Source organism: Cavia porcellus, unplaced genomic scaffold, assembly GCF_034190915.1.
Source record: "Cavia porcellus strain 051 isolate PalLab524CR breed Dunkin Hartley unplaced genomic scaffold, mCavPor4.1 scaffold_32, whole genome shotgun sequence".
Taxonomy (NCBI): Eukaryota; Metazoa; Chordata; class Mammalia; order Rodentia; family Caviidae; genus Cavia; species Cavia porcellus.
The window spans coordinates 42,430,400-42,437,695 of record NW_026947515.1 but is presented as its reverse complement, the minus strand read 5'-3'; the positions used below and the strand labels follow the sequence as shown (position 1 = coordinate 42,437,695).

The 7,296-nt window shown below is 34.3% G+C and overlaps 1 long non-coding RNA gene across 1 annotated transcript; it reads right to left on the bottom strand.

Moving 5' to 3' along the window:
• Positions 1–5,864, bottom strand: LOC134474386 (uncharacterized). The gene is made up of 3 exons (XR_010045227.1): positions 5,697–5,864; positions 2,644–2,862; positions 1–1,174 (listed from the first exon to the last, which is right to left on the bottom strand). It is a non-coding gene; the product is annotated as an uncharacterized LOC134474386 (long non-coding RNA).
• Between the last annotated feature and the right edge of the window lie 1,432 nt (positions 5,865–7,296).

Sequence of the window (7,296 nt, the reverse complement as noted above, 5' to 3'; positions counted from 1 at the left end):
TACTTTATTTATTAATATTAAGAAGAAAAGGTAAGGCAAATTTTCACAACAAAATAATGAAAAAGTAACAATTGTTAATAAATCACACATTATCTTTAGTCACTCAAGTACAAAATATGGGCATAAAAATTACTTCAATCAATATTAGCACAACCTTTCCTATTCAGTGAACTAAGTGACACTAATGGTATAACTAACTTGCACTTTTTTTTCCCTTCTATCCTTTCTCTTTTCTCCTGTCTTAGTTTCTTCTTTTTATTAAACAGTTTCCTTCCATTTCACAGTGACTATTGTATATTTTGAACCTTATGGTTTCACATATGTCACTGTAGTGTGATGTTTTTCAATCATTCTGGGAAGATACACAGAAGGGGAATACCTGGGTTGACCTCTAATCCTAAGTTTTTGAGGAATCTCCACACTGATTTCCACAGTGTTCATATTAATCTACTCTCTAACCAACAGTTGTAAAGAGTTTCTTTTTCCCTATAGAACCAGGAGCATTTTTTATTGGTTGATATATTTTTTTAAAAAATTAAATGATTTTTTAATGAATAAGAGAGAGCATGAGATAAAAGGGGGCATAACAACATAACAATACAGGTTAAAGCATAACACTTTGAATCATTTTCACTTTTTGGTGAAATATTGGTGATTAACATGAGTGCACACTTAACTGCTGATTCTCTATTTTCAATTCTTCTGCTCCACTTCAAGGGGTGGGACTTGCTAAATTATATTGTAATTCTATCTTCAACTTTTTGAAGACCCGCCAAATTATTTTCCACAGCAGCCATGACATTTTGTTTTCCCCCCAGCAATACAAAAGAACTGCAAGTTTTTTGCATCATGATCAACATTTCCTATTTTATGGTGTTTTCAATTCTGTAATAGCTGTCCTAGTGGATTGTGGATGGGAAGAATCCTTTTTCTCCGTTCATAGTTCTTAACTCAAAGGTTTTGTTCCTGCCATCTCCTTTTCTTCTTTAACGCCCTTTGAATAACTTTCTTCTCATTCTCCTTGTCCTTTGTTATCCTCGTGTTTTTTGTTGTCCTCTGGTTTTTCTTAGTTTCTCACTTTTTCTTTGTACAGAAGTAATGAGTTAACCCTTTGTCTTTTTTGCTTTCTTCTTTCAAACGTTCCATGTTTGGGAAACTCTGCAGTTCATTTATCCTGAAAATTTAATGTATCTATACCTAAGAAGATCTTGATTTTCTCAGTTCATACCTGAACTATTCATGCTGAACAACTTGCTCATTTTCCTTCTTATCACAGAAAGTGCACGTCCAAGGTGCCCACACTCACTGGTCCCTGGGCATTTTTTCCCAGCCTTTCCCATATTCAATCGCCCTTTGATTGGAGGTATTGACAAATATTTGTTTGGGATATTTGGGGCACTTTCTGAGACTATAAACTATTTGAATGTCCCTCCAATCTACTGCAGGGCCTGAGTGAAAGATCTAGGTCATTTACTCCCACCCAGAACCAAAATTCCAAAGAAAAATTATGTAAAACCATAACCCATTATTTCAAGTGACATCCATTTTATATAATAAAGCTATCAACATACACTCCAGGATAGTTTGCCAAACTCACCATGATCATAAACACAGCCCTGTGTTTTTTTTTAAATTTTGTGCTTTCTCTGTTACCCTGAAGAGACAAGGAATACTGGACTTGAGCCCACTTTGGAAGACCACTGTGAATAAAAGCGAATCCAGCTATCAGTCACAGTTTTCATTTCATAAAAGTCTTACTGTGAGCAAAGGGATCTTCCTGAATCCTTGCTGACATGAAGATTACACAAATGCTACCAATAGCAAAATCAAGACCACCTCAGTACTTGGAAACCAACCCTACTTTTTAATGGGGAGGAAGTCTTAAACCTTATTTAGGAAACCACACATACTGAGAATTCATGAGTTGTGACTTTCTGTTACAGTGATCCCCATTATCTATGGAATATTTGTTTTAAGACTCCTGATGATACTTGAAACCAGGAATAGTATCAAACTCTAAGTGTATTAGATTTTTTCCTGTATACTCATTGTTGAAAACATTTAATTTATAAATAAGGCACAATAAGATTTTAACAACAGGAGCTAGCAATACCATAGAACAATTATAACAGTACTTTCTCACATTAAAGGGCAGACTTTGTAGTTTTTCTATGGTATATTTAAACCAATAGAATCACTACTCTTGGTATTTGGAGTCAATATAAAATCAAATAAGGGCAACATGAACATATGTACTTTGACACGGTGATAGTTGACTTAATAACCTAGATGGACAAATGGCTAAAAGGGTGGGTAGTGTATATAGCATGGATACACTGGAAGAGTGGATGGTTGAATTCTGTCTTTGTCCATTTCTCTCTGCATGTCCCTGTCCTCAGTTTCCAAGTGTAAAGAGGCAAAAAAAAAATTACTCCCATGATATAAAGTTGTACTAAAGATTACATTAGAACATTAAGTACTTAATCAATGTCTAACCCACATTAAGTAGGGTATGGTTCAGTTTTCATTTTAACTATGTGTGTTTATATACATGTGCACTGTTATTTTCCTATGTCCTTCCAGGCTTCTTAGCATACAATTATGCAATTGAGATAATTGTATTATGTTTTAAGATTACTTTACCTTGAAAGTAGATGATTACTCAAATACACAGCGGAAGTTTTCAAGTCCTAAAGCTCTATTTTGTTGTTGTGCAGTTTCTGTGCCTCTGTTTGCAGAAACAAGTCATGGGTAGGATGGGGATCACTTAGTCTCTCTGCTTCATGTCGTCCAACAGGAAGTTCACATCCTGGGCTACCTGGTAGAGTGTTCCACCTGTCTCCCCATCGCAGAGCTGTGAGACTATATACAGAGATAACCTTAGCTGTCTCAGAACATGGGGTTTGGTTAGGACCTAAACTGTCTTGTGACATTACATAAATCCTTGAGCTTCTATAATGGGTCACCAGGGAGTAGATTAAATGATTTTTCTACTATTCATAAAGAAACATAAATACAAAGCCCATCAAACTGATGGCCTGGGGAAATCTAACGAATTTGGGTCTGGACAGGTCTCTTGCAGGCACAGACAGTCCCTGTAAGGTGAATGCTTCTACCTTTATCCCTGAACACTCTTAATAACACCTAAGTTCAACAAACTATCTTCAATAATACCTTTGCAACATAACAAAGCACTTTATTTAAAAAATTCTTTTTATGAACACGATGCATTCCAGTTATGCAGTCTCCTAGTGCAGAAAGAGTCTACAATCACATTTTATGTTTCTGGTTAATGTTGCTGGTTATGTTTATGTTTCTAGAGGAAGAAGGATGGTGAAATGATCATAGAAAATACCATTTCAGTGGACAAGCTTCTCTTTTTGGAGGGAAAGCCTAAGGAGAGCTGATTTAACCTTTACCAACAATGAAACTGGGTTAACAAGCTGAGATGCTCTATGCTTGTCAGAATGTTTTTAAGCCATGGATTCAGTTCACTGCAAAATCTTAACTCAAAGAAGTTAGTCTTTAGGAGCAATACCATAAGATAAAGATGTTTACCATGAAATAGGAATTACAGTCCATGAAATAAAACTTAACAAAGCCTCTGGCTTTATGGATTAGGACCATTAGAATTTTATATAGCAATCAAGCTGTTTAAACAGTTTTGTGTTTTTTCTTAAATGAAAAGCTTTAATTTTTCAAAGATAAATCTGGGTTTCCTATGGCTTTTGAAAAACATTAAGATTCATAATAAATAAATTAATTAATAGTTTCCCTTGATTGTTTGGTTTAGTCAATTCAATTGTGTATTTTTATTTATTTTCTTCCCACTTTAGTAGAAAAGAAACTGAAAGACCACTTGTGGTGGTGGTTGTTAATTTGATATCTGTTTCCTCATATTTGTTGAAGTTAAAATTATATTTTATACATGCTATATTAAAGAGGAAGTCTTTTTGAAGGTCCAAGTTCTGAGGCTTCTTTTGATGATCATTAATATTTAAAACAATCCTTTCAAACTCCTCTGAAATATTTTTCTATGTCTGAGTCATCAAAAAGGAAAGTTTCTATGTGCTTCAAAGTAAAATATTTTAGCCTCCTGTTTTCCTCACCTGAAAGAATTCATCAACTTGCTTCTCAGTGGAATTATTTTGTCTTCTGTTTCTCACCCTAAGTTCTTGGTTATTTCTTACAGAAGCTGCTAAGATTTTTCATTCAAACAATTTCTCTGAGTATTTTCTCAATTCTGCATCATTTTCTGCTACTGTGGGAATTTAAGTTGGAAACTGTTGATGTATTAAATGCAGGTTACTCTAATCAAACAAGAAAACCTATACATAATGAAATGCACTACCTTTTAAAACTTAAGGTGATAAACTCTCATTAAAATGTGTTTAGCAAAATGCATCACCTCACGAGGCTCTCCTGTTTTTTACATAACAGCAATGTACATGTTTTCAATGCTAAAAATTGAGAGAGTCTAAAACATATCTTACAACATTTTAGGTTGCACATTTTCTAGGCAGTGTTATTTCTGTTTAAAAAATAAACTTTACTTTGTATTTTCTTTAACAAATTGTACTAATTTCATCCAATACATGGGTAGTTATTCACTAATAATTCTTTATCGACTATATGGCCTAAAGATCATGGTACTGTTGATGAGGTGAACATTAGTTTTAGTTTTAAGATTAATCTTTTATTCTTTAAAATGAAAATAATCACACTTACACTTGCACTTTTTTAAATTTCCAAACAAATACTTTTGCTTCAAAAGGAAGACCAGGGCTGGGGATTTCACTCAGCAGCATAAGTGCCTGCCTGGCAAATGTGAAGTTGTGAGTTCGATCCCAGGTAAAAAAAGAAAGAAAAAAGTAAGATAAAGAAAGCCATTTTTTTCTGAATAGTTTGCTCATCTTATTCTTTCAGGTTTCCACTGTGCTTTTATAATAGCTTTCTGGATGCATAATTGAACATGTTATGTATATTACATACTTAAAATACATAGTTTGACAGGCTTTAAGAGGTGTAATATGCATGAAACCAGCACCATAATTAACATAATGGGTATGTGTCTAACATTGCAAAAAGTTTCCTAGTATTTCTTCTAGTTCTAATCCTTTTCTTTCATTTATTTTAAAATTCTGTTAAGCACATTAGATACATTTAGGATTGCTATGTTTCTTTGACGAATCTATCTTTTTATTACTATAATCTTTATCCCTAGTAATATTTGCTCAGGAAACCAGTTAGTTGTTAATACAGATATTGGATTTATTTTGATCAGCAAGTCTTTTGGGATGTTAGCATGGTGAAGTTATTTTGCCTTTTTGCTTTCAATTCATTTATACATTATTTAACATGCTTTTTACAGATATGATGTTATTGTGTCTAGCTTTTCCTCTGTCACAACCTTTGAATTTGAATTGAGGTACACCAGCCATTTATATTTACTATGATTATTGATATAGCCAGGATTAAATATTTAACTTGATCTTATTTTTGTCTTCTAGTTTGACCTTTATTTGTAAGTTTATAGACTTTTTTATTTTAAAGAGAGAAAGGTAACCAAAACTAAAAACAGTAATATAAAGTTTCAAAACAGGATAATAAATTTACTACTGTTAGTATACTGCATATTGTTGTCTTCAAATTATTTGCTAAGATTGCAAGATATAGACATGCAAAAATTTTGTTACCTGTTTGATGCATCTGTTCTTTTTCCCCCTTCTTTTTCTATTTTCTCCTTAAATTGGCTATATTTTATAATTCAACGTTATCTTCTTTGGTAATGTGTGAAAGAGGATATTTTAAGGAAACAAAGTTTTGTCTGTGTGCAGTAGTGGGAGATATTCTGAGAAAAACAAGATTGTTATGGTGCCGGGGTCCTAGTCCAATGACAAAAATAAATGTTTCACTTAACAACTAGCAGTAAACCCCACCTACCACCTGCTTATTGTGGTTGAATGGTTGTGGTCACGGTTTGTGTCTTTATTTTTCCACTTCTTTTTGCACCTGTACAACTTGAATTCTGTGCTAGTTCCCCATCACTTCGATTAACATAAATTTAGGAGTCTTTTTTTTAACTCCTTGGAGTAATTTTATCTTTTCAATTTTTATTAGTATGTATTCATCGTACATAACGATTACACTCCTCATGAGGCGTTGGTACATGCCCGCAACACATCTCTTGTTCATTCCCTTCCCTACTCCCATTCTCCTTGCCTCATCTCTTCATCCCTTTCCCATTTGCAGAAGATTTATTTATCTCTCTATTTCCAATTATATTGGCAGAAACCAGATTTAGGAGTCTTGGGAACGTGGGGATCTATCTCTTAGGGCAGTCCTAACAAATTGCCACAAATCAGGTCAACCACTACAGAAATTTACTCTCTTGTAGTTCTGAAGACCAGAAATCAGAAAGCAAGATGTGGGCTCCCCCGGAAGCTCTGAGAAAGTATCTGTCCAGTATCTCTGTAGTAGTTTCTCCTGGTCACCAGAATCCTTGGTGTTATTTGACTATAGAACCTCAGTTCAATTTCTATCTTTGTCCTTGTAGGGTTGTGCTCTCTCTAAATTTTATTGGGTTAGAGCCCAAGTAGACTGAAGAAAAGTCATTGGTTTAGAGCTTATGCTAATCGAACATAAGTTCATTTTGATTTTATCTGTGAAGATCATATTTTCAAATAAATTCGTATGCTGGTTATAGGATTTCAACATGTCTTCACAATTCCATTTATAGCAGTACAGAGGACATAAATAAGTATATATTGAATTATACTGAGCTGACTATAGGTTATTTCTTTTATCTGGATTTTATGTCTGTACTATCACTACAAAACAAATTCCTACAAATTTATTATTTCGCAATTTCTATGGTTCAGGAGTCCAGTTATAGTTTAGCTGGGTCTTCTGATTGAAGGCTTACAGAGCTATAATAATCGGGCCAAATTCTCATTAGGAAGCTTGTCGGGGAAGATTCTACTCTCATACTTTGAAGCTCATTCAAGTTTGTGACACAATTAATCTCTTTGAGGTTTTAGGACTGAGGATCCAGTTCTTCCTGCCCATCAGCTGGAACCCATCTTGGCTTTTAGAAGCTGCTCTGAGCATTCCTAGAAGCCATGGACAGGTCCTCACCATGTGGATTTCCTTAAAGTAGCCCCTTGCTTGCTTCATCAGGTTAGCAAGGTTAAATCTCACATTAGTAACACATTCTTAGCCATTGTGTAATACGACCTTTGCCATATTCTATTGGCTAGAAGAAGGTGTTGTCTACACTCAAGAGCAAGAGATGTG